General features: G+C 38.0%; 1 long non-coding RNA gene across 3 annotated transcripts in view; it reads left to right on the top strand.

Annotated features, from left to right (window-relative positions):
* The window catches only part of LOC138739132 (uncharacterized), a 225,559-nt gene that overhangs the window by 90,249 nt on the left and 115,489 nt on the right, over window positions 1–19,821 (top strand). For all 3 annotated transcript variants that reach the window (XR_011342026.1, XR_011342027.1, XR_011342025.1), the window contains 3 exons: window positions 5,398–5,499; window positions 10,244–10,356; window positions 10,831–10,949. This is a non-coding gene — a long non-coding RNA (uncharacterized lncRNA). The remainder of the gene's footprint in view (window positions 1–5,397; window positions 5,500–10,243; window positions 10,357–10,830; window positions 10,950–19,821) is intronic.

Below are 19,821 nucleotides of genomic sequence, written 5' to 3'. Positions count from 1 at the left end.
CACAGCAACCATCTTAGTTTCATGAGTCATGGCTAATTCACTCAATTGCCTTTGGAGAGTTATTTCTCCTGCTAAAAGATTAAACCTTCTTTCCTATGGTGGTCTCTCTTGCAAGGTTGGAAACTTGAAGCATTTTTACTCTTTGCTTTTATGAGGAGCAGATGAATTTGAAGTAGAACAAAAAAAAAATAGAAAAACTGCACATGCTGGAGAACAGGAATGGAGCAGAAATGCAGAAGATCAGGTTGTGTTGTGTAAAAGGAAACAGGGTTACTGTTTCAGCTTAAGGTTGTTAATTCACTTTCTATTTTGGTAAATGCAAATGCCCCAGAATGCAGAGGGCTGCCGAAGGTAGCAAACGTAAGTTCATTGCAGGCTATAACCTCCCATGTATTGAAGATATCTATGTGAGGCTCAGCCTCAAGAAGGATCATAAAGGATCCCCATCACACATCACAACTGCTTCTCACTGAAGCCCTTCTGGCTTCAGGAACAATTTCTTTCCAACAACTATCAAGGATTTACATTTCCCCTTGGTACACTAACCTTGGACTACTCCCATGAAAAATACTGTCTGCACTATTGCAGTCACTTTTATTTTGTATAAGCATTACTGTGAATATTTATTTTCTCTATCTTTTATATTTATTGTCTCATTTTAATTCAATTATGTACCCAATTTTAATTTTGATTTTGCAATGTACCCTTTTGGCTGCAGCAATTAAGAATATCAGTGCATATGTACGTTGTACAATAAACTGATCATGGGGATTATTTCACAGATGCTGCTTGACATACAAGTTTTTTGTGATTTTCTGTTTTCAATTAAATGGAACTCAGTGACTTTAAATGATAATAATCACCTTTTCTATTGAGCCCTACTTCAGTACAGCTGTTTGATGTGAGTCACCAGTATATCCACAGTGTTCTTACTGTTTCAGAAACTACGAAATAATGAAAACTTTGTCATTTTGGATTGGGGCTGTCGTTTGCAGAAACTGAAGGAAATATTTGTGAAAGGAATAAAATACATACCTTAAATTGTTTTCTACATACTTTAATCTCATTAAAATAGATCATTAGAAAGGCATCATTGGGACTAAACTAGGATGAATGCAATTGCCAAAATTATATCAAATTATTTAAATTTAGCTATTAAGGAATGCACCCTTTTAGGGCTCAACGTATTTGGTTCATTTTTCCATCAGTAATAGATTCCTATTGCTAAATTATCTCATTGAACAATACTCTTTGTTGAAAAGAACCATTTCCTGTGTAGATTCGTGGCAAAATCCTGAATGTGCAGTCTCCGGTAGTCCCCGCATGGTTGCCAACCCCCGGTTGCTTTAGAGATTATATATAGGGGAGAAGACCAGGGACTGTTGGAATGCCTGATGATGCTCAGCTCATCCATCATTTTAAATTCCTCCTTGGCTTGTTGTAAATGATCAGGGCGTAGTCTCCTTGGCTTGTCATGAATGGCTGGTCCTTTGGTCATCACATAATGTTGGATGTTGTGCGGAGGGGTGTTCAAATGAAAATCCGGTGTATCAGGGAATTCAGTCAGGACCTTTGAAAACTTGTCCATAGACAGGGTCTGCATGCACAGGGCTGGCTGTTTACTAAGTGAGGTTGTTGGACCTGAGGAAATCTGCTCCCAGGATCGGTTGAACACAGATTCATGCACTTCTCCACCTACTCTCAATAATCATGTTAATAACATTAATAATGTTAAAAATGTGCACTCCTGTACATTGAACATGACTGGCATAAAGACTTCTAAATGTGACAAAACTTAAATCTATGTGTGTACCCCATCTGCTGAAAGCTAAGCACAAGACCACATTTGAGGATTTGGTGAAGAATATGCCTTCAATGGCCTTTTGGAATTTTAAAGGTAGGGGAGACTCGATTGTGTGCAATAATGTGAACATTTAGTTATTGTTGAAAATACACTTCTTTGTCAAAGCCACAGGAATTAAGAATTTAATAACAGCCTGCACAGCTACTGGTACTGAAATCCTTGTCACTCAAAGCAAGGTTACTGGAAGATGTCATAGTGGATAACATCTCAATGCCTCAATACAGCTACATGTTTTAACCTTGGTGTGAATTACCAAGAGTTCAGCACCAGGATTTGTGTGGGCTGCATTGATGGCAGAAAATACCTTACCATAGGAGCAGATGTGTCTGTGGTGACCTTCTGTCGTAAAATTGAATATTTTAATAAGGCTGATCTGTGCTCAGTTTTGGCAAGAATGATTGGATCCTGAACAGGCTGCTGAAATATCATTATTCACTCAAAAGAGAATACCTTTCCTTTTAAATAATATTATTGGCATGCTTTTCCTTCACATTGCACAGGGCTGCCAAAAGATAAAAATTCAAATCCCATTATGGAGCAGGAGAATGTATTTCTCATATTTTATTACAACCCAGATGGAGGTCATTCAGCCCAGCAAAGATTTACAAACTTTTAAAGCGATCCCATGAATCCCAACTATTTCCTCACAATTTATTTTTTTTTCTCTCTATCTTGACTCTCCATCTACACTAGAGGAAGTTTACAAGAGCCAAATAACCAACCAATCAGCTCACTTTTGGGACGTGAGAAGAAACCAGAGTACCAGGGTCAACATACAGGGAGAGGATATCATCTTTACTGAGGTGTCACCTGAAATCAGGATCAAACCTTGGTCACTGGAGACATGAATCTACAGCACCATCTGCACCAATTTAAATCTGGTTAATTAATTGTATTTATTAAGTATCACCTGGTTACTGGGAAACTATCTGATTGTCATTTAGAGCCCACAGAGTTCACTATTAATCTTTAGAGTTGGAAATTTGATATCTTCACATGAAACAGATGACATTCATCATTTTAGTTCAGAATAAGCTATATCATTTGTGCAAACATATTCTCCATTTTTGTAGCAATACTGCATCATTGACCGCAACAAAATTTTTTTTGTGCCAGAATTGCATCTGAATTATCCTGGCAGGAGGGTTTGCTAAAGCTGTTGGGGAGGGTTTACATTAGTTTAGTAGGGGGGAAGGAATCAAAGTGAGAGTGAAGAGATTAGGGTAGTTAGGAGAAAGGGAGCTACAACAGAGAAAGAGGAAAATAGTAGAGTCAGTCAATGATGACAAAAAAGAAGAGCAGGTGAGCAGGTTGGAGGAAGTGCTGTTCACAGGAATTCAGTAAAAATTATATCAGTAGTGGGTCTAAGGGCACTGTACGTAAATGCAGGTAGCAATAGAAAGAAAGTAGATGACCTGGTTGCATAGATTCAGCTTAGAAAATATGACATTGTGGCCATTACTGAAACATGGCTCAATAAGGGATGTGATTGGTAGCTCGATATCCAAGGGAACATAGTGGATAGGATAGATAAGCAGGGGTGAAGGCATGGCTTTGATGGTACGTAATGATATTGTCAATAGAAAGAAGAGAGATAGAGTCAGCAGTAGTAGAATCATTATGGGTTGAATTAAGAAATGACAAGGGTAAAAGACCATATTAGCAGTTATAAACAGGTCCCCAAACAGCAGCCCGGAAGTGGACTATGAGTTACAGCAGGAAATAGAAAGGGCATGTCACAAGGATAATGTCAAAATAATTACAGAGGATTTTAACCTGACAGGGGATCAGGAAGGGCAGGAAATTACTGGATCCCAGGAAATAGTTTGTAGAAAACTTAAGGGGTGGATTTTTAGAATAGTTTGTTTATAAGTCCACTAGGGGATCCATGGTTCTGGATTGGGTGATGTACAATGAACCTGAGGTCATTAGGGAATTATAAGTATTAGACCTTCTAGGAAGTAGCCATCATAACATGGTTGAATTTAGTTTCATATTTGAAAAGGAAAAGATGTTATTGAGTGTATCCATTTGTCAGTGGAATAACGGAAATTACGGAGGCATGAAAAAGGAAATTACTCAAGTTGACTGGAAAAGCAAACCAGTTGGAAAGATGGAAGAGCAGAATTGGAAGTTATTTTTGCAAGTAATAAAACATCTGCAGGATTGATATATTCCAAGGAAAAGGAAATTTGTCAATGTGGCTAACAAGAGGTGAAGGCTAGGATAAAAGCAAAGAGGAGGGAAACAAGGAAGCTAAATTTAGTGGGGAGACAGAGGACTGGAAATCTTTTAAAAACTTATGGAAAGACACAAAGTCATTAGGAAAGAAAAGATGAACTATGAAAGGAGATTGGCAAGCAATATAAAAAAGATACTAAATTTTTTTAATATTTAAAGAGTAAAAGAGAGACACGCGTAGACATAGGACTGATTGAAAATTATGCTGGGGAAATTATAATGGGTAATAAAGAGATGGCAGAGGAACAATCACCATTTTACGTCAGTCTTCACTGTGGAAGACACTAGACAGAGGTTTCAGGGAGTAAAATTAGATGCAGTTAGGATCCCTAAAGAAATAGTGCTAGACAAGCTGAATGGATTGAAGATTGATAAATCTCCCAGACCGGGTGCAGTGCACCCTTGGGTTTTAAAAGAGGTAGCTTTGGAGATTGTGGACCCATTGGTGATCATTTTCCAGAAGTCAATAGACCCTGGCATGATTCCAGAGGAATAGAAGGTTGCAAATGTGCTTCCACTGTTTAAGAAAGGTGGTAGACAGAAAAAAGGAAGCTATAGGCCTATTAGTCTGACATCGGTGGTTGGAAAGGTATTCGAGTCGATCCTCGAGGACTTGCTTATGAAATAGCTAGAGATACATGACAGAACAGGCCCAAGTCAGCATGTTTTTTTGAAGGGTATATCCTGCCTGACCAACCTATTAGAATTTTCTGAAGAAATCTCAGGTAGGATGGACAAAAGAGAGGCTATGGATGTTTTCTTCAGTATTACCCTCTAATCTTATTCTATCCATGATCAACTCTCCAAGACTTTCAAATGAGTTTATTTCCACAGATCATATCAATGTAATTACATTTTTATTTCATGTATAATATTCTAAATTTTGGACACCTTTTTTACAACATTCTCAATGAATAGTGAGACAAATTAGCGAAATTATACCAAAGCAAATGCTAGATTCACTGGAAAAAGCCTGTTTAGCCTGATTTCCTTCTGTCTGTCTGATCAGAGGGATGTGATCATTTTCTTCTGGTGCCTCTACACATCAAAGAATCACACCACTTCAACTTTACTCTAAAACTAACCAGCCAGGTTATCATCCATAAACTGTGAGAAAATATGTCAATCCAATTAACTAATTTGTTGTTTTCGATTCAATAGCGAAACTGGGCCAAGGTATGTGCCCATGATTCCGATTTGCCAAATTCACAAGGATAGTTAAAAATAGAGCTCCCAAGCAGGAGATCATTGGAAATACCACAATGACAATGTATTTTCATTTTATTTTGCAGGAACTCACAGAGGTGATAAAAACCATGAGAAAGTATTATAATATTACAAGATAATTAGATGCAATTGCAGAACCTAATTACAAAAAAAGATAAAGTAAAAATGTAAGTATTTAAGTGTGCAATTTACAGATATTCCCTTTTAAAATTGAGGATATTTATTTTTACTTTTTGGGTCTTATTGGTGTTGTATAAGTTTTCAGTGTCCAATAAACTAATCAATTAAAAAAAATTGTGCCTTGGTTATCCCTTACAATATTTTTTATTCCCTTAATCATTCCTTCAGGTTGTTATTGCACAATACTTTCTGAATATTATCTGCAGATTGCTCTCATTACTCAGATAAAGATATTCTTGCTCTGGAGGCGGTCCAAATGTTCACCAGACTGATTGTTGGGTTTGCAGGACAGATATGCAAAGAGTCATGTGGACAATTGAGCTTAGATTTGCTGAAGGTTAAACTGATGAGAAGGGAATGTTTTGAATCTTATTAAATCCTGAGAGTCTGGACAGTCCCTGAGACACAGTAAAGATACTCCCGATAAAATGAATGTCCAGAGCCAGAAGTCACATCCTAAAGATATAGGAAGAGCAAATTAGGACTGAGATGAAGAGGCATTTCTTCATGCAAATAGTGGGAACTCTGTAAAACTCTTCTCCCACAAAGGACAGTGATAGCAAGTCATTGTATATTCAGGAGGCAATTATATATATATAACACTAATGACTAAAGAATTCAATGGACATGTGGAGAAAGGAGGAACAGGATCTTGGATAAACTGCTACAAAGAACTCAATGGCCCAGGCCTGCCACTGATTCTGGGTTTTTATGAGACATCAATGAATACTGACAACCCAATGTTTTCCTCCACATTACCCCTCCCCCACCACCCCCACACCAGAATGGTCCATGTGGCAATCCATTTGATTTTATTTCCTTAGGAATGACATCATTGAGTTAGAAACTTCTTTTATTTTCTTAAAATTAAAGCAAGCAGCCAGCATTGGTTACTGCTTGTACTGGGGCTGGGGCTGGTGATGTAGCTGGTGGTGGCACACAAGGACCAAAAATGTATTTGTTGAGCTTCCAGTGTGCTATTAAAAGCTATGTTTAAGAAAGGAATTCTGAATTTCATGAAACTCCCAGTCATTCCATGAAAGAATTCATCAACAGAGAGTAAATGATCAGGGATGGGGAAGGGGAAGATGGACATGTTTTGAATGGTCACCCACTGGAGCCTTTTTTATCAAATCTCAGGAAACCTGCTTTCTCAATGGCAGTCAATAATGGTTAAAGTTCAGATTCCTAATGGTCGAATGAGTGCCAAAAGCTCCCTTTCAATTCTGGCAGGTGAAGTATTCATGAATAAGGTCAGCTGCCATATTTGGACATGCATGATTACCTGTCAAATGTAAACATTTGCCAGAGCAACCCCTAATACATGCCAGATTCTATTTATTGTCATGTAATAAAACAGAGAATGTAAGAATATACAAAATAGCCTTTAGTCTGCCATAAGGCAGACAAAAATTCACTATTAGCATTGTGCAATGCCCCTTACAGTCAAAGAAAGAGAAGCAAAAGTGATACTCCCCTCTCCCCAAGAGACACTGAGCGGTTGTGGATTTGCGTCCAATGCTCCCTCAGCCTCTGTAGCCACACAAGACTCCAGTTCAGTTCAAACCATCAGCAACCTGAACCCAGATCCAAGCATCTGAAAAAATGAGGAAGCCTTCAGTGCCCACAGCCTTTCAGGAGCCCTTCTTGTCCTCAGCACCCTCTCAAATCTAGGATCCAATACCTGGTTCGCATGAGTAAGTCTTTAGCAGCCAGTGACCTAGTTTGAATCCTTTGCCCTGAAGTCACCAGGTGCCTGCAGCCTGTATGAGTTCTTCACCTGCAAATTGGCAACAGTTTGCCACTTATGTGTGTCCTTCAGCTGCAGAAACCCTCGCGGGATCTCTGCTGTGATCACCGTCCTTAGGGTTTTTTCCTCTATTTCATCTTTACAATGTGAGGTGTTCTTCCGCTACTGGTGGCTTGCACCAGTCCACTGTTCCCTCGGAGTCTGCAACCTCTCGTGGCCATTGCCAAACACATGTGCTGTCATCTGGGGCACAGTTCCATAGGTCACAGGATATTAAAGCCTGTTTGGAGCCGTCAGCAGTAGAGTAGGGTGGTAGGACCCTGAGGGATAGCAGTGTGTCTCCACTCATCTCTCTCCACAGGTCTGCACCCATGGCACCATTACCATTAGCAGCTCCAGCAGTGCCACCGTCCCCCTTATCCAAAGCAATTTCATAGATTTATTTTAAAATGAACAACTGTCAAGGATGGAGTGAATGTGAGTAAAATAAGCATACAAAAAAGTGAAAATGTAAATGAATAGATACAAGAAATAACAAGAAGGTGATGAGGTGACATTAATAATCAACACAAGGGAACATAAACAGATATTCAGTTATAAGAAGAGAAAGATTAATGATGCTGCAATTTGCACGTCCAAGAGATTTAGCCATCACCTTTCAGTTCTCACCTTTCCTCTCCTGTCCTGCTATCCATGTCTAATATTCACCTTTGTCTGTTGGCTTGTGCTCCTCTCCCTGCTTTTTCTCCCCTTCTCCCCAGCATTCTTTATTCAGATGCCTGCCTCCTTTTTACTCATATCTTGAAGAAGGGCTCAGGCCAAAAAATTTAGTTATATATCTTTACCTCCTATGGACGCTATGAGATCTGCTGAGTTCCTCCAGCATTTTTGTGTTTTTGCGTAATATTACTTGCATCATATTCAAGCTTATATCAATAATCTCAAGATAACATGAAATTAAATATAAACTAGATCGATTGTGTTGGAATACTCTGTTCTCAAATGTCCATTTGGTGTTTTGCTGAAAGATTATACTTGATTGTCAGCTCCTTGTGTCCATTACCATAGAAATTGATTTGCAATCATTTTCAAATTATGTGTTAGAATTGTTTTTGAAGTTGCAATTCTAACTTAATGTCCAGATAAAGATGGCTCAGAAATGCATTATTTTCTGGTTCCCTGTTGGATTATTGCCTATTGAATTTTTAATATTCATTCATAAACTATGAATATCTGTGGAAAATAAACATTTATTTGTTTTTTGACTGCCGTTGAGAAATTGGCTGTGAATCACTTTCTTGATGCTCAGCTGGCTTGCTGGAACAGCCTGATTCACTCATAGTACTGCTGTGACACTTAGACCAGACCAGTTGAGGGCCAGATTTCTTCTTAAGAAGGATAATATTCAAACAGATTGGATTTGTCACAATTTTGAAGCTTCATGATCATAATTATTGATGCAAGCTACAGTATTTTTGAAAATCAGGTTTATCTGACAAAATTTAAATGTAGCTATAGGGGATGATGAGATTAAACTCATGTCTTGAATAATTGATCCAATAAATTACTCATTCATTTTTGTCACTGGTTGGTCATGTGGTGTACCTTAAAGAACTGATGTAGATATATTTGTATATGAAAATACAACAGTTTAGTCTTGATTGTGACTCTGGAAAATAATGTTTTTCTGTGGGTCTAAGTGTTGGTTGATGCTTGCTGTAACAGAAAAATCCACAAACATTACACTGGTGGCAATGATGCAATGTTGATGCTTGAGGAGATAGCAGGAGAGTGACATGACATGATTACAGAATGGCTGTCTGGGAGCTGGTTGAAAGTATGAGGAAGCAAATATTTTCCCTGTGGATAAAATAAGAAGAAAGGTTCCTGAAAGAAAACCATATCAATGAGATTGTGGGGAAGATGCAAAACAAAGAAACATAAGCACATGCAGGAGGCTAATACAATGTTGTTTCTATGAGTGAGGCAGAAGACATATGAGAATTTGGTGAGTCTGTTAGTTCTACCAGTGGAGCATATATCCTAGGAAGGATTAAGGATTTTTGAGAGCTAGAATTTAGGCTTATGCAACAGTTGACAAAAAATAATGTTGGCTAAAGAATCAATCAAAAAGGTGTAATGTCTAGTCCTTCTCTGGTCAAGCATTTTAGAACTGCTTAATGTGCAGACTGTCTGATGAGAGAATTCAGGTAAAGCCATCTGATATTGTGGTCCAGTGTTTAAGGGAGAACATGTGATGGCTACTAGCGTGGAGTGATAAAAATAAATGTGAGGTAATTTTGTTCAGGACCTGATTTTGAGTGCAAATAAAGAAAGACTGACCCCATAGCTGTATAAAGGCCTTGCCACCACAGTTTTCTTATAATCATAGAGTGAATCTGTTATGACCATTTGCACAAATGCCCACACACAGCAACATCCTTGAGATTCTACCATTCAGCTGTACAATAAGGACAACTTACAGTGACCAATGAACCTACCAGCTTGCATGAATTTGGGATGTGAAGAGAAAGCAGAGCACTTGGAATAAACACAGGATAAATCTAAGTATTCCACCACCAAAGGTCAGGATTGAAATAGGGTTGTTGGAGCTGTGTGGTGGCTGCTCTACTCACTGACTTGCTTTTTTAAAAAAAAAAATTCCTGTTACATCCCAAATTAGTCTGAACTACGGTGACAGTATGATTTATGATAAAATTGGAGAGTCTTCTAAGCAGAATAAATTCATTTGCAAGGACACCTCAAAGGGTAAAAATATGGAAGGTCATTGACAGTGGTAGAAAATATAGAAAAATGTAGATATTGCCTTTGTCCTATCAATCACCCACATTCATTAGACCTTAAAATTCTCTTTTTTTTCTCTTTTCCAATTTTCTCTGAATCTTAAACATTAACTCTGTTTCTCTCTCCACTGGCATTGCTGACCTTATTGTTTTCAGCATTTCCTGTTTTTATTTCAGATGCTTCACTACAATGTTGCTGACTGAAGATTCTTCAGGGCTGCAGCTACAAGCTCAAAAGCGAAGACCAACTCAATCGACAATTTTGCTAATGTCCTTTGAGAAGAAATACTGTATGTATTTGCTTTTTTTAAAAAAAATCCTTGATCTGCAGTATAATTATTTAATTCAGAAGTTGAATTTCCTTAATACCCCACATAAGGTCAGGCACTTCCTGAAAGTATTTTAATTAAGATTGTATTCATTTTATATGTTGCAACTTTTAAAAGTTTTCTTGATAAGTTGCTGCTGTTTTCAGAAGCTCCTCTTAATTAAATCCTGTCCTGAATCAGTCTTATTCCACATCATTTCTCAGTAAAGTTGGTATCTTCTTGCCATTGGTTCTTGGTAAATTCTTTAACCATCCAGATTAGCTTTCTTTAAGACCTACACTTTCTCCCCTTCAGCTCTGAAAGGCCAATAAACGTTTCTCATCCCCATTCCTCTTAATCTAGTAGCTTTACTTTTGCTTCTTCATCTTCTGTGGCCTCAGTGATTATGTCACCCCATTGTACAGCAATACAGTGATATGCACTTTATCCTAACAGTACCACAGTACTACAGAGCGTGAAGCTGGGAGTAGATGCGAATACAGACAGATCACAGTCAAAGCAATTTTGGTGGTCATGGTACTGCTACTTGTGGAATTCAAAATCAATCATATTAGGTATGTAATGTTAATATATGAGCCAATTAATCCATTAATATTTAATTGTGTCTTTGACAAAGTCTTGCCTCTTATATTTTATGCAAATAGATGTTATTAGTCTTATTTGACAATATCAATAGTACTTGTTACCAATTCAACTGAATTTGCAGTTGGGGAAAGCATTGATTTACATTCACCAACTAAACTCCCTGAAATGTAAGACAAAAATCTTTAAAGGTAAACACTCATACTACAATTGAAGAATAAGGTCACATCATGATAAGACTTGAACAGTAATTGATAGATCCCTGGAGTGTGTGGGAGGATTGACAGACTAAAGGATAAAGGTGTATACTTCCATGAAAGTCGTGATTCTAGAGGACATGGTGGTGAAGAAGATATTGGGCATGCTCACCTTCATTGAGTGGATGAACTGTGGCAGTGGATATATAAAGGAAGGGGATGAATCAGCATACAGGAGGGAGATTGAAAACTTGGCTGAATGGTCCACCAGCAACAACCTTGCACTCAATGTCACCAAAACTAAGGAGCTGATTGTTGACTTCAGGAAAGGAAAGCCAGAGATTACAATCCAGTGATCATTGGGGGATCAGAGGTGGAGAGGGTGAGCAACTTTAAGTTCTTTAACATCACTACCTTGGAGGATCTATCCTGGACCCAACACACCAATGGAATCGTGAAGAAAGCACATCAGTGCCACTAATTCCTCAGGATGTTGTGGAGGTTTGATATCACTTTAGAAACCCTGGAAAATTTCTACAGAGTTGTTGTTGAAAGTATGCTGACTGGCTGCCTCATGGTCTGGTATGGAAACACCAATACCCCTGAGCATAAAGCCCTCCAAGGGTGAGTGGACACAGCCCAAGACATCACAAGCAAAAGCCCTCTCCACTATTGAGTACATCTACAGGCAATGCTGCAGTCTGAGGGCCACAGCAATCATCAAAGACCCACACCACCCAGCACACACTCTATTCTCGCTCCTGCCATTAGGAAAGAGGTGTAGGAGCCACAAGACTTGCACCACCAGGTTCAGAAACAGCTGCAACCCTTCCACCATCAGACTCCTCAATGACAAACCCAATCAGAGACTCATTTAAGGACTCTTACTTGTGCAGTTTATTGGATTTTCTTTTTGATCTCTCTGTATTGTACAGTCAGTTTACATTCATTATCTTTTTACAGTTTTTTTTTACATTTTATGCTGTGTACAGTTTAGTTTTTGCAGTACCAATTAGTGGTAATTCCGACGTGCCCTCAAGAAAAAGGAATTTCAGGGTTGTATGTGATGCCATGTATGTACTCTGACAATAAATCTGAAATCAATCTCATGATTCAGGTGTACTAGGTGTTGGTGAGAACACACTTGGAGTTTTGTATGCAGTTTTTGTCACCCAGCTATGGGAAACATGTAAAGCTGGAAAAGGTGCAAAAATGTTCACAAGAATGTTATGGGACTGGTAGAAATAGAAGGAATGGCTGGATCAGCTGGGACTTTTCTCCCTGGAGTCTCAATACTAAAGGGAAGCCTTATATGGGTTTATAAAATCATGATGAGCAAAGATGAAGAAAATCAGTCATTTTTTTCCCAGGATTGGAGAATCTAAAACTAGAGAGTATAGATTGAAGGTGAGAGAAGAAAGATTTAAAAAAGGTCTGAGGGAAACCTTCTTCACACAGAGGTTAGGGGGGAGGTGGTAAGTGGGGGTAGCAATATGGATTGTGCTTTCAGATGAAGTGGTAAAATCAGAGAGAATTATAATTCACAAAAACCATTTAGACAGGTACATGAAAAGGAAATGCTTTGGCGAATATGGGGCGAATGCAGACAAATGGGACTAATTTGGCTGTCATGGGTAAGTTGGTCTGTTTCTGTACTATGAAAAACCATTAATCTATCACCTTACTTTTCACTTCAAAAGATATTTCAAAATATGTTTAAGCAACAGTGTAATTTCTGGATTATATCTAAATTAATAATCCATCACGTTATTACACACCAGTGTTCAGCAGCACCTTCTGTTGTGCCACTGTCACTGAATGCCTTGACAAACTATCCTGGACTGTCTTATGTCCACTGACGATAGTATTGGAATAGTGAACCGTCAGCCAAACAACAAATGTTTATTTGCTTTTGCAAAATTTGGCCTAAAGAAATATTTACCAAAAAGAAAATTTTAAAAAAGGAAAATAAAAACATGTTGCTTTTTTAAAATTTTCTTCTGATTACAGAAAGTGTTGATAGGTTTCTCAGCAGCTTAAGCAAATTATTAAGCACATAGATAATTTTGGTGCAGAGGAGTTTCATGACTGAATATTTCTGAATAAGTTGATGTCAGGTCCAAATTAAGGTTAAATACAAACATTCTCATTATGTATTTGCCAATGTCTATTCCTATGCCAACTAGTTTTATCATCTGTTGCATTCCTGATTATCATTATTATAATAGCTACATTTCTGAAATAGTAAAGTCACATAAAAGTAAGCTTTATTAATTCTATTTATGCGGAGAGTTGGTTATCTGTGTGGTTTGTTTGAGGGATGAATTGATTATCAATTTTGCATTATTACTGATTTCAATTCAAACAAACAAATGATCTTTTGTCATAAGCCCTCTATCTCTATAGTTCAATTTTGAGTGGAAAGAGGTAAAGTGAAGTACACTTTTGCATGCCCATTGACAGCACTTGCATTAAAAGCATACAGGGTGTTTGCAAAAGTTGACATAGTACTGGAGTTTAATGGTAGAATATTTGCTCCACCTTCAAAGGTTTAAAGGACTAAAAACTGCTTAATATGAACTGGTGGAAAAATCTCTCAATCAGTGTTGGGTTAAATCCCTTAATTTCTCCATTCACAAGAAGCAATGTCTTCTCTCATGTGAAAAGATTAACTTGTTTCTGACTTTGAGTGGATTTTTCTTTATAATACAACTGTAACATGCAGACTATGTTCAGTCCCTGAGTTGTAACAATTTTGCAAAGATAATCCATGCTATTTGTAATAAATGTAGTACTCTATATTGTCACCCATGCTAATAATACATTCATAAGTATCAAGCATCTCTAGGTTAGTGGGTTCAGCAATGATAAACAATGACCACATTTCAGGTTTCTGAGTAATTTAAAGACATTGAATCAAATTGCTCTCCAGATATCTAAAGGGGTACTTGGTTTTAAAAAAGTATTACTGATTGTCCTTTTGCTTTATCCTTACTTTCTTTATCTCCAAGTTTTCCAATAAAATTGATACAGGGTTAGAGTTTTGGAAAAGCTATTCTTCTTTCGAGTCAAGTCAAATCAAGTTTATTGACATCTGATTATATAAGTACAACCGGACGAATCTGTGTTATCTGGTCCTCAGTGCAAAACATGCAATCACACAACCAGACATAACACATATACAGACAAACAATACATATACATGACACATATTCATATATACAAATAAATAAATATTTATTTCATGAATATGAGAGTCTTGGATGGTTAGTGTGAGCAGTTCCTTTGGTCGTTCAGCATTCTCTCGGTACGTGGTAAGAAGCTGTTCCTCAGCCTGATGGTGCTGGCTCTTATACTCTTATAGTTCTTTCCCGATGAGAGCAGTTGAAGGATCCTGTCTGCAGGGTGGAAGGGTTCCTCAATGATTTTGCGTCCGCTCTTCAGACAACCATCCCAGTAGATTACATCGATGGGGCTAGGGGAGAGTGGGAGGGAGACTCCAGTGATCCTCCTGCCACCCTTATGATCCTCGAGATTGACCTCCGATCCATTTCTCTGCAGTAACCTTACCACACTGTGATCCAGCCAGCCAGGACCCTCTCGATAGAGCTTCTATAGAAGATTGACATAATAGTGGCCTGTTGCCTTGCCTGCTTCAATGTTCTCAGGAAATGCCGTCACTGTGGTGCTGTTGTGACAAGTAAGGAAATGTTGTGTGTCCACAATAGGTCACTAGTTAAGTGAGTTCCAAGGAACTTGGTGCTCTCCACTACAGAGTTGCTGGATAAATCTAAAATTGAAATATTTGGTTCTTTTTAAATGGTCAATTTCAAATATGTGCAATTAATTGGAATATGCATGTAAATTTCAGAAATGGTAGGTGCCAATTTATATGACTAGTCATCCTGTTTTAGACATACAGCACGATAACAGGCCCCTTTGGTCCATGAGCCTATGCTGTCCAGTTACACCCAATTGACCTATAACCCCAGTATATTTTGAAAAGTGGGAGGAAACTGGAGCACCTGGAGGAAACCCATGCAGGAATGGGGTCAATGTACAATCTTCTTACAGAGAGCACTGGATTTGAACCCCAGTTGCAGGTGCAGTCACAACGTTTGCAAACTGTTACATGGAATTTTGTGAATATTTCTGGGGTATGAGGGTCAATCATTTCTACAGTATTGCTCTCATTTTTGGTGAAATGTTTATATTTGCTCACCCAAATAATGTCACGATTTGTGCAACCTCAAAAATTTATCAAAATTGAGATGTACAACCATATTAGTTGAAAAACGACAATTGTTCACTCAGAGGACAATCAAGTTAATTGCAGAAAGTCTGCTTTCTCAGATTGACTGCTATTCATCATCACAGACTCACAGTTTATTGGACTAGCCTGCAACAAGAGTGTACAATGTACATGATCATGGGAAATAAACATATCTCTTATATCTCTCACAGAGATCAAGCAGTTGTATTTTAAGTGGGCAATTTCAAGATTTCACAGACAAAAAAATGTCCAGGGTTCAAATTTCAGTATATTGTGAGAAGCCAATAGGCCTTTAAATGAACAGTGAAAACATGCTGTGCGATGAACATTCAGAGACACAGATACAAAAGATTGATTGATCTATGGCTCAAGTAATTGGGTATACAATGAATGAGCTTGTTCAAATCAGTTTTTCCTGTCCTTTATAGTCCTGTGAACAGACTGATAAAAAAGACTTTCAAATCAACATTGCATCATTGCAGATAACAATGATTGTTTTACCAATTCTGGATTTGTCTCAATAGTCCTTGGAAATGATAACATCATACTGGTCTTTTGAGTAAAACCCATCAACCAAGCTTTTCAGTTGCTGATAAACCAGAACTTTTCTCCATCCAAACATCTTCGGATGATAATGGTTAAACATCAGAGATAATGACACCACTGTGACCTTAATCAACAAGAACACCCTTTCTAACAGAATGAATGTGTTTGTGTTCTTAACTTGCTTAAAGTCAGAAACATCAATGGAATTCTAAGTATTAGGAGTGAGGAATTTAGGGTTTCAATTAGGAAATGGCATTGAGATGTAAGCTCATTGAGTGGTAGAGCAGGGAGATTAAATGCATTCCTCCTCTTCGCATCTTATTTACTTATCTTTCTTTGCCACTCACCAAGTTGAATTCATACATGGTGCACAGAAATCATAGTAAAGGGTTTTGGAACAGGATGTATTTGTCTGAAGGTGGTGACAAATCAAATGGTGGTGGATAAATGAACAATGAACAGAAGGAAGAGGCTCTAAGGACTTCTGCATCCTTAACAGTCGGGCCCAACAAATGATTGCTGTTGACAAGACTCAAGCACTTGCCACGATGTTCAGTTGATCGTGTCAAATGAATAACCATATGGCTTCCTCTTGAAAGCCTTACTATTATAGAAACCAATCTATAGTCATCAAACCATTAAAAAACACATATGCTGGACATTTGAAATAATTTATCCAGAGGCTTCAGGAGCATCTGAAAAAAGAGAAACAGCATTGACAGCAAGGCCTTACCAACATTCAGACAGAATGTGATAAAACGCAACAACAATGGGCATCAAGCATGTCAAGCAATGACCATGTCCAACAAGAAAGAGGACACCTACTTATCCTTGACCTTCAAATATATCATTGTATCCACACTCTGGTGATCAAGATTCTGGGGATCTCCACTAACCAGAAATAGCCCTGCATCAGCTAAATACAATGGCTAGTAAATCAGGTCAGAGCCTCAGGATCCTGACACCACAAAACCTTTCTGCTATCAATTAAAGTGTGATAGAATGTTCTACACTTCACTGGATCAATGTACCAACAAAACTCAAAACCTTGACTCCATCTAACAGAATGCTTCTGATTTGATTTGTAGCTCATTTATGGGACTCCAGGAATAGGCACAGCATTTTGGCATGAAGCACAGTGGCCTACTGGCTCCAAGGACCAGGATTTGATTCTACCCTCGTGTAGTCTTTGTGGAGCATACATAATCTCCTTGTGACTATATATTTTTTCTGCCAGTGATGTACCATCAATAATTACAAAAGGCTGATGTTGTAAAATTATCAGGCTTCTATTAACTAAAGATAGGAATTACCATCAATCTCATTGACTAATCGAAGCAAAGAGAATGGGGAACAGGCAAGGGGCTATGGGTAGAATCAGTCTCAGGAGGCATGTCCAGTTGGCAGCAGCCAATCATGGGATAACAGTGGTGTAGCACGGTTTGGCACTCCAGATTCCTCCCACATATCAAAGATAGACTAGTAGGTAAATTGGCTACTGTAACTTACCAATTAGTTTTGATGAATGGCCAAACAACAAATGAAAGTTAATTGGCATGTGAAAGAGAACTAATTACAGGGCTAGAAGGAAATAGGAAGAGTGAATGGGACTAATAGGATAGCTCTGCTGTGAACCAGCATAGACCAGATGGGTTAAATAATTTCCTTCCTTGTGATAATCAATGCATATTTCCTTCATGAGCTCCGGTATACATCTGCAAAGTACACTGCAATGCTGTTTTGACAGTGCATGGGAAATCTCCACCTGCAGGTTCCTTTCCAAGTTGCACCCCATCCTTTGGAGATATAGTGTTGCTTCTCTGTTTTCATTGAGCCTTAAGACTAAAATGCTCTATCCAACAGTAGTGGGATCAGGAAGTTTGTTTAGCTTTAATTATCTCAGGGGATTTAAGGAAAGGTAGTAAATGCTGTTCTTGACAGTGATTTACAAATTCCGAAAATGGAATAAACTATTTTGCCATGTTATGTAGATGAAATTATCATTGCTTATGAGAAATAGTCCAAATTATGAACTAATCAAGTATGTTTATGTTAGATCTAGTGCCATTTTCAGAAAGTAAAATTTTAATTCTCAGTAAATATAACAGAGTCCAAACCTTGATCAAGTTCAAACCCAGTTCCACCCAAAAAAAAATTCAACTTGAAAACAGTGATGAGGAGATAATTAAACAATGTGATTTATAATTATTATTATATTTTAAATGCAGATGTTGGACATTTTAAAAAAAAAACAGAAATACAGCAGACTAACAGATTTACTGTTTCAGGACAAAAACAGTTCATCAGAGACCTTGTTATAAATCTTGTGAATAGTGTATATTCATAAGGTGCATATACCTCACTGTTGAAAGTGCAAAAGAGAAAAATCACACATATGTATATATTTTTTTCTCCAAAAGGGATGTAGTGCAATAAATAGAGGCAAGGACATGCACTTCTCTGTGCACCTATATGTCATCCTGTTGGGCTGAAGAGTTTATATGTGTCTGCTTTGCAAAATTGTAGCTACAGCTTTAACTAGAACACATTTTACAACAGGAGTTTCCAAATGGGTTAAGAACTCCGCTTTGCAAATAGAACTCTCTCTCTTTAGATGCTGCACTTATTTGAAGGCATTTCTGTTATTCATGGAACAGCATCTTTACCTCACACCTCATCAATTTTAATGCTGCCGCGTCTTGATTTAAGTTCATTGGCTAAATAGTTTTGTGGCATGAACTCTTCTTGTTTACAAATTTCACTGATGCCCAATCTAGAACACTTGCAGTCAAGTATACTGATTGATACTTAGAACAATACAGAGTAACTCAATTACTCACTGAAGTAAAGGATCATCTTTTGATTCATTGGAAGATTCAGGCAACAATGACAAATAGTCACTGTAACTTAACAGTCTAAAATGAAATTGTGGACATACCTTTGATATTGCTGCAGCCTATTCCGTTTATGAGCCTGTACAATTATAAATCAGAGATCGTGGTCAGATCACACTTGAGTCCCACTGCTACAAGAGTATGATGTGGGAGCCAAGAAGCATGTTGTTCAAACAGAAATGTCTATCCTTTTGAGATTATTCTCCTCAAAATAATGATCTGCATTTCTTGGCAGCTCCTTTACCACAGAGATCATCCACTCATTTGAAAAGACAATTCAGATCATTAGTAGCTGAATCTATCTTTTGGGTCAGGCTGATTGTGGCTTTAATTTGCAGTGCCACAAATTTGTGTGGAACCCCTGCTTCTACTGAAGGTCACCCTTATTTCCTTTGAACGATCTGTATGGTTTCACTTTTACTGCTGAGTATATATAAATATATATATATATATATATATATATATTTATATATACTTGACATATATCAAGCTGTAAGAATGCTCAGCAAAAGCAAATTGACACAGGCAGAAAAGGATTAAAGTCATTTACCAGACTACTCGAAGTACCTTGAGTAACTCCTTGTGGTGTCATGACATGGCACCCTAGATTTCCCTCATATATCTCAGCTCAATTCATCACCTTTAAATGATAGCAAGAAGGTTTTCCAAGGGATCAGCCACTATTATGCAAGGAAAGGACCTGTTGAATAGGATAGTAGAGTGATGCAGCATGGAAATAGGAGCTAAGGCTAGAGAGTCTCCTCCAACCATTGATGCTAATCCTACACAAATCCCATTTTTATTTTCTAGGGTTCTCCTGTCTTCTTGAAGGTTGGTCTCCTGCCTCAGGTGGCATCAGTGCTGACTTTGTTCTTTTGACTGGCTCTGGACCTTACAGGCTTCACTCCTGACACCAAGATGAAGTCTTGCTGGA

The sequence above is a fragment of the Narcine bancroftii genome, chromosome 7 (assembly GCF_036971445.1).
Source record: "Narcine bancroftii isolate sNarBan1 chromosome 7, sNarBan1.hap1, whole genome shotgun sequence".
Lineage (NCBI taxonomy): Eukaryota > Metazoa > Chordata > Chondrichthyes > Torpediniformes > Narcinidae > Narcine > Narcine bancroftii.
Note: the sequence above shows the minus strand (reverse complement) of the source record. Positions and strands in the feature narration are given on the sequence as shown.